General features: G+C 38.3%; 1 pseudogene; it reads right to left on the bottom strand.

Moving 5' to 3' along the window:
* Positions 1–6,963: 6,963 nt before the first annotated feature.
* Positions 6,964–7,723, bottom strand: LOC101567479 (annotated as a pseudogene).
* Positions 7,724–9,021: the final 1,298 nt, after the last annotated feature.

Raw genomic sequence — 9,021 nt, 5'->3', positions numbered from 1 at the left:
CCACACCTCATATTGTACATCTATCCATTTGACAAAGGAAACATGACAAATATTGAAAAGCAAACTCTAGTATATCTACACAATGGAACACTCAGCACTAAGAAAGAACTGTCAAGCCATGAGAAGACGCGGAGGGATTTCAGATATATAAGTAAAAGAAGCCAATGTGAAAATTACATAATGTATTAGCCAATTATATGATATCCTGGAAAAGGCAAAACTATGGGAAAGTGAATATGCCCGTGGCGTGAGCAGAGGGAGTAATGAGGAGGCAGAGCACACAGGATTGATGGGGCAATAAAATGACTGTGTGGACAGTCCTGGTGACTACTTGTCCTTCCCCATTTCTCTAGTGGATAGATATACAATATGGGGCCTGGGTTATAACAATTAGTCAGCGGAGACTCATTGGTTATAACTTAAGTAAAATTTATAGGAAATTGTTGGCTTAGACTGAGATACTATGCTAGGCTCCCAAATTTATTTTTTCTAAGTTTTTCTTTTATCGTAATAGTTTATTGCTCTGTGCAGGATTTTAATAGTGTGGGAAGTTGTATGAGTGGGACAGCGGTAGATAGGGATGATTCAGAAATCTGAGCGCCTTCTGTTCCATTTTGCTATGAACCTAAAACTGCTCTGAAAAATGAAGTCTACTTTAAAAATAGTTACAAGGGCAAGTTTGTTATGTGGTTTCTTATCTACAATTCAAAAAATGTAAGTCTTTTTTTCACATTGTATCTATCAATGAACAAATGGAAAAACAAAATACAGTACACGTAAAGGAATATTACTCAGCCTCGAAAAGTAATGAAGTCCTGATTTATGCTACAACAGGGATGAATCTTGAGAACATTGTGCAAAGTGATATAAGCCAGACAGAAAAGAACAGATATTATATGATTCTGCTTATATGAGGGGCCTAGAAGAGGCAAATTCATAGAGACAAAGTAGAAAAGAAGTTATCATGGGTGATGAGGAGGGAAACAAAATCATACACTTTCCCTATTTGAAAAGACAAATTTAGGAGATGGATGGTGGTGATGGTTGTACAGCAAATCTGAATGTACTCAGTGCCACCGAACTGTACGCTTAGATGATTATGTAATATGTATTTTATTACAATTAAGAAAAGATTAAATGCATAAAGTAGCCAGATACAAAAAAGTATACTGTTTGAGTTCATTTATCCAAAGTTCAAGAACAGGCAAGCCTAGTCTGAGGTAGGAGTGGAGGAAGAACAGCAGTCGCCCTGATGGAGGAAACTGGAGGAAAGTGAAAACCAAGTGCTCATTCCATGGAGTTTAAAAGGGGAGAAATCGGTCAATGGGAGCTAGGAAGGACTAGAATGATGGGTTTTTTGTAGGAACAAAAAAATCAAATGTATTTTTAGTTTGAGAGCCAGATGGAGAGGGACGGATGAGAATGCAAGAGAAGGAAAAGAGAGATGACACCCAGAGAAGTGAGGGGAGAGGGTGCAGCAGGGAGGGTTGGCCTCAGAAAGGCAGTGTGGGGAAAGCACCAGGACAGTGAGGACTGACCAGGGAAGGAGGCACATCCCGGGGTGCTGAGTTGCCTGGTCCTTCTCCCTAGGCTATGCTCCCCGTCTCCTCTGCTTGTTCATTAGCACCCAGATCCTGCAAGCTCTAACCTCCCTGAGACATTTCTCTCTCGAAAACTGAACTCTGGCCTTGAATTGTTTTCAAAAAGTGTTTGTAGGTTTATTTGGTGTGTGTGTGTGTGTGTGTGTGTGTGTGTGTTTTTATTTGGTGTGTGTGTGTGTGGTGTGTGTGTGTGGTTTTAGTACTAAGGATTGAACCTGTGCTAGGCAAGCTATTTGCCACGTAGGTATACCCCCAGTTCTGGTTTTTCTTGAGATAAATACTCACTATGTTGCCTACACTAGCCTCAGACTCCCAAACTTGTGGATCCTCCTTCCTTAGCCTCCTAAAGTTCTAGGATTACAGGCATGTGCTACTCTACCTGGTTATTTTTTGATAATGAAAGAAAGTTCTCTTTAATTATTTTGTGCAATGGCAAAATACTTGTACTTTAGTAAAAAGGGTCAAAATATCCAGATACAGTCAACTATTCACTACATAATATTTATTAAGGCTCAATATGTTCTGATACTATAAGGGCTTAGCAGACACCTGGTCACAGGCTGACCTTTGGTGAGCTTACATATAATGCATGAGTTTTCTAAGGCTGCCAAAACCAAGTAGCTTAAAAAAAATAGAAATTAGGCCAGGGAGATGGCTCAGTGGAATAAGCGCTTCCCTGGCAAGCGCACGGGCCTGAGTTCAATCCCTAGTTCTGCCAAAAAAATTAAAAAAAAAAAATAGAAATTAATTCTTTCTCAATTCTGGAGGCTAGACATCCAAGATCAAGGTGTTGACAGGATGGATTCTTCCTCACTGTCCTCCTGGCTTTCTGTGTATATCTGTGTCCAAATTTCCTCAACTTATGACATCAGTCATATTGGTTTAGGGCCCATCCTAATGACTTAATATAACAAATATTTCAAGAGAGACTGTCTCTGAAGATAGCTACATTGTAAGGTACTGAGAGTTAAAATTTCAAATTAGAAACTTTGGGTTGTTATATCTCAGCCTATAATGTCCAGCAATTGTATGAGAAAGATGGGTTAGAAAGAACAAGATTAAGGGCTGAACAACACATCCATATGGCTGACACTGACAAAGGATCTACAAAGTGTGGTACAGGGTTTTGGGATAAGTCCTGAGGGGACTTGACTGACCTTGTCAGATACAAAAAGTTACATTTCTTGATATATAGGTCTTGCTTTATCTTGGTCGTAACCATCCAGCAGAAAAGTGTAGAAACGAGGTATGAAAAATGAAGCCATGTTAATATGCAGAGCTGTGGAAAGCTCAAGTCAACAGATTCGGACATTGCCACTCCTGTAGATAACATACTGCTATTGTGGACTACTGGACTATATTGGAATATTTTGCCGAATTCATGCACCTACAATATTTGGATGGCAGTGGAATACCTATCTCTGACAAAACTAAAGAAAAAAATGAGATACAAATGAAGGACAATTTTGCATCTGTATATACAAAATAGGGTAGGTAAATAGCCCCTTTCTCTTAATTCGATAAAAAGAAAGATTTGTACTAATAGTGTTCGGACAGGATATCATGTCTGCATCCTGAGCTATGTATGACTACTACAAAGACAACAATATGCAATGTATTAATTGTAACTCTCCTATCAACCTGTTTTGAAACTGTCTCATTGCAATTTTTTTCTCAATAAAATTAATAAAAACAAAAAAGCTGAACAGTATCCTTTTACTCTGAGCAGTAGTGTTAATTTACAGAAAACAGTGTTATGTTGAATTCTACACTTGCTGGTTTCAATTTTCTTTCTTTTAATGTGTTTTTATTTTAGTTTTATTTAACAGATTAATAGAAATGAAACAAATTTTCATCTAGTTATGATATAATATAAATAACATTTAAAATTATCTTCTTTTCAGGGTGTCAGAGAATGCATATTTATTCTTTGATGCCAGATATTATAAATCCATTCATTATATTTCAGGGAACAGACTGGGGTGTGAATTGATACATGCTGAGTTCTCAGATGAGTACATCATGATTCCCCAGAGGGGCCTGGCTGGTTCTGTCTCTGGAGCTGTAAACAAACAGAAATTTGGAGAATAAACTGTGCCCAGGATAATAATTGCTCTGTGACTTGTGTTCAATAAGAGTCAAAGTTTAGAAGACTACTTTATTATGGTCCTATATACATAAAGATTTTAACTAAATTCATATTCCACTTCTTATAAAACTTTCATTTGGTCTCAAATTTTTATCTCATGTGGCAAACTATGAACATGGTCATTAAAAATAAAACAGATCCTAGGGCTGACCAGATAGCACAGCGGATTACAGTGCCTGTTTAGGCAGATGCAGGGGGATTGGGAGTTCGCAGGGGGCTGGGGGTTCGATCCCAGGCCTGCTGTGCCAGTCTTGCCCCCAGTGCAACTGAGACTGGGCGTAGTGACGTGCACCTGTAATCCCAGCGCTTGGGAGGCTGAAAAACAGGAAGGATCACTAGGAGTCCAATCTGTGTAGTGAGACCCTGTAGACTATGTACTAAATACATAAATAAATAAATAAATAAATAAATAAATAAAAACAGATCTTTAAAGTTCCCTTCATATATACAGCTCATTTACTCCCATTCTAAGAAGAGACAGCACTTTGCATTATCACGTGTGAAGCAATACAGAGGTGGGGGATAGTTGTATGAGGAAGGCCTGGGGTCAGGACAGAACTTCACCACTTCCCACCTCCAGGACGATGGCAGAGATGACCTAAGTGAACTTCTGTGAACATTGACAGTGGCTTCTGGTGCAGAGTATCGTGTGCGCTAGTTGTGACCCGCTTTGCGCTACTGACTTTCCTGTCTTTAATAGGCTCTTGCTTTCTTGCCCTTTTTCTGTATGCTGTCTCCAGACTTAGCACTCGTCAATCACCCAAGGTCTACAGGACCAATGGTGAGGACTCCCTGACAACTTTGATCCCTTTTGTGGGTGACATTTTAATAAGGTAAATACTTGACTATAATCTATTTAAACCTCCGTTTTGGCTTGTTGGATCCATCTTTTCTATGGCTGCAAAATTAAAATTTGTACAACTTTGGCAGGATGTTTTTAGAGTTCTTCCAGTGAATGTATAAGTACTTCTCATTCTCTTGGATTCCTCCAAGTCATCTGTGAGTAGTTCTTATAGCGGTTACATTCTCTGTGAAACACACACATGCATGCACACACATCATGCATATGTCTAAATATACACACATACGCATGAACATACATGTCTTTTCTTAAAGTCGTTTGCTGGACTCTTGGGACCTAATTTGTTTCAACACTGTAGCTCTGTGATTGCTCTTCCCAATATGTAATGTCCCTGTTCCTCTTTTATTTAAAAAATGGAGGGGCTGGGGAGATAGCTCAGTAGAATAAGTGCTTGCCTGGCAGGGAAAGGGCCTGAGTTCAGTCCCCAGTTCTGCTAAAAAAAAAAAGATAAAAAAAGAAAAAAAATTGAGCTTCCATTCTCTTGAATCTTGTTTTTGCTGTAAGTTGCCCCTAATACTCACTTATGTGCATTGTGTTCATTTGCCATTGTGAAGTATTGCTTGAAAATTTTTTTTAATTTCTGCTAGATTATGACTCATTAGCAGTAAAGCACATGTCCATTAATTCCTTCATAGGTTGTCATACTACTTTAGACTATATACTACATATTACTCATTAATTCTTTCATTATTCTCCCCCAATTACTCTTCCATACCTTGTAAACTAGCAGCCATAGCTGGTCTCTATTAACTTTGTCCATCTAGACTGTTTTCTAGCTACGTTTGTCTTATTTCCTCAAGTACTCCTGATATTGTACTTTTTTCTGTCACCTAGTTTATTTATGTTATATTTGTGAATTAAAGATGTTTCCTGGAGTATTCAAAAGGGCAAGAATAGGCAAAGTGCCCTGATTCCAAATAGAACTGAGCCCTCCTCTTTATCAACCCCGCAACGCTCTTCATCACGATGTCTCATGTATCTTTCACTTACTTCTATCAGGTAGTAAGACTACGTCCTATGAGTTTGATTAATCCCTACCTCTTGGCCCATTTCTTGCAACATAGTAAGTGTTTAATAAATGTTGACTGAAAAAAAGTCCCAAAGATTGAACAGAGCTCTTTATAGATGAAAATAGTAATACTTGTACTGTTCTCTTATGTTTTCTAAAAACCTACCTTTATACAAATGCTGCGAAGTGTGGGCACTGGATCCAGATGGCATGATTACTATCCCAGCTCTTCTACTTCCTGGCTGGTAAATTAAATTAAAGGGTAAATTATCTCTGAAACTAATTGCATTATACACCATATAAAATCCCACAGGGATGTTGGAAGGGTTTTCTAAATTTATTTTTCATTAGAACATGTTTGCAACACATATTGTTTACATTAATCAGAGGGAATAGGTACATAAGCCTGGTATATTTTAATTCATTTTATTCCTTCCCTTCCTTCCCTCTCTAGATTCCCTTCCCATTTGCAAAAGCCCTACCTCCCTGTTTCTGATTGTCTATCTTTTATTTTGTTGTTTACATAATTTATACTTTGGATTCATGGTATTTATATGTAATGGAAGATTTTAATAATGAGACCAGTACTCAGTATATAGCAAGTACTTAAGAACTGCTGTTATTAATAAAAAGAGCATATAAATTGATATTTACTTTGATATTGATTATTGATAAAGAGGCCGGGAATATTACTGTCACACTCCTGCTACCACTTGCATTTATTCAGCGCTCAATTTTCCAGAGCCTATGAACAATTTATCTGTCAGCATCAGACTGGGACTGAGATCAAAGCAGAAATGCTATCCATATGGAGAATCAGAAATACCAATATGTAGAAGTTTTTTCATAATTACATTTTTATTTCAAAAATTATGATAAAATATGTGTGACATAAGATTTTACCACTTAATCATTTTTAAATATACAGTTCATACAATGTATAGACATTAAGTACTTTTACATTATTTTACAACTGTTACTAGTATCTCCAGAACATCTTTCATCTTGACGTTCAGTACCATGAAGCAAGTCTCCATTCCCCTCTTCGTCTAGCTCCGGGCAGTCACCATTCTACTTACTGTTCCTGTGAGTTTAACTACTGTCAGTATCTCATTTAGGGTAATCACAATGGTATTTGCTAAGTTTCATCTGGCTTTTAGTGCTTTGCATGTTTTCAGATTTTATCCATGTTGCAACATGTCTCCTTTCTCCTTAAGGATGAATATAATGTTCTGATTTTATTTATTTTTTATTTTTTTCAGGACTCATAGCATTTTATTAGCGTCTGAAGAATAGGCACCCCGACTTTCATAGCTAACATAGAAGAACTTCTGTTTCAGGCTCAATACCAGTAGACTTTCTTGTGTCTCCTCATTTCCTGGATCCCTGTTGCCTCCATCACCTCTTCCTCCAGTATCTTTATTTATTTATTTTTTTGGGGGGGAACCAGGGATTGAACTCAAGCCCTTGCGCTTGCTAGGGAAGCGTTTATTCTACTGAGCCATCTCCCCAGCCCCCTCCAGTGTCTTTAGATGAGGCACATACATTCTTTCTAGGGCATCTTCCACAGATGTGTCTTTGGGGCCATCTATCCATGTTTCAGGGTTGATACCATCAGCTCTAGGAAATTCAGGTTTGGGGATAATTCTTCCTGATCTTGTAGAGACTCGAACTCGCTCTCCTGCCTCAGTAAACTTCCACTCAATTTCAGAGGGTTTCCTGTCCATAGGATCCACAAGTTTGACCTGGTTGTGGAGCAAGGGGGCTTCACTAGGAATCATGGTTCCTGGAGAATGCTTGGTCCTGCCAATGTAGCAGAAATGTGTGTTTATCCCCTCCAGGACCACCCAATTTCATTGCCGGATGACTTGAACCACTTTGCCCTGTTTCCCAGCATTCTTGCCTTCTAGGCTCTCCACCATGTCCCCACAGAGCAGGTGCCAATCTTTGTCAGAGATGGGTTCCTCAACTACTGGGAGCCGCCAGATCCCTGGGCAGTTCATCTTATCATCTCCCAGGGACCCTGGGTGCTTCATTCCATAGCGGTGGTAGGGAGGCAGCGTGACCTTGGATGCCAAGGCCAGCAGGGCAGAAAGATACATAGCTGGAGGCTGTGAGAAATCTCACCAGTGAGACTCAGACGCTTTCCCAGCTCTCTGAGTAGAGCAGCCCTCAGCTCGCCTTCTGCCAACGTTCTGATTTTAATGGTTGTAAAACATTTCCTTTCTATCACTGTGTTTAGATATTTACTGTTTTTAGTAACTATAGGGGAACCTCTGAAAATCAGGTTCAACCTTTATAGTTATTCAAGTTTTCTTTTCTTTTTCTTTTTTTTTTTTTTTTTTTTTTTTTTTTTTTTTTTTTTTTTTTTTTTTTTTTTTTTCGGAACCAGAGATTGAACTCAGGCCCTTGTGCTTGCCAGGGGAAGTGCTTATTCCACTGAGCCATCTCCCCGGCTGTTTTCTTGCAGCCTAAAATAATAATTGAAGGTTACAAAAAAAAAAAAAAAAAAAAAAAAAAAAGACAAATCTATTGCCTAAAAATACATATTAAAAATATCTTTTTATTGTAACCAAAGACACATATACTTTAAGATTCACTTGAGATTCTGTTTTAAGAAGTAAAGTTGCTGAAATGGGTGGCTTTGTTGTTGCCTACCACACTGATGACATCATCTTGGTCAATGCATTCACCAGTCATAAAAAGCAAAAAACGTGCACTTCCTTGAGAACATTGAGAATGAGCTGGCAAGTGGTCTCTGCTCTGGGGATGGGCATAAAGATGGAATGAAAGATGCTCTAACCTGCCAAGACTAGAGTTAAAACCCTTAAAACTGTTTCTTTCCCAATAATTTCTAATGTTTTTAAATTGCAAAACTGGATCAGGAAACTTCTGGCAAGTAGCTTATTTCAGGAAGCTGCTAATGAGAAAAACAGTGAACCATCAGGAGAGTAAAGGGACAAACTTACACATAGTAATCTTGGTAGTTTAAAACATAGAACTCGGATATTCAGCCCAGGAAATTCACAGGGTATGTATGTTCCCTTTTCTTTGAGAGAAGGACACTCTAAATTGAATTTTATTTTATTACCTCAGGTAGAAGAAACATTTTTGCATTCATTATTTATGTCCTGCCTCATGCAAGAATTATGTGCAGCAACTGAGAGAATATTAAAGAATGTAATTTAAGAATAGAACAGGATCTCTCTAGCTTACCTTTTCATGTACAGACACTGAATTTTTCTCTGAAAATACTAAGAGAAACCCTAACAAAAACCATGAAGCTGATAACTGTGGGGAAATAGGTTAGAAGCCCGGGGATAGCAGTAGCTGTGGCTTGTCTGCTAGCGTTGGTCAGTTCAGCTTGTCATAATTAGGCTTTTCTTGGCCTGTAAATAAA

This window comes from Octodon degus, unplaced genomic scaffold (assembly GCF_000260255.1).
Source record: "Octodon degus isolate 3935 unplaced genomic scaffold, OctDeg1.0 scaffold00051, whole genome shotgun sequence".
NCBI lineage: Eukaryota > Metazoa > Chordata > Mammalia > Rodentia > Octodontidae > Octodon > Octodon degus.
The sequence above is the reverse complement of the archived record's forward strand: the minus strand, read 5'-3'. Positions and strand labels throughout refer to the sequence as shown.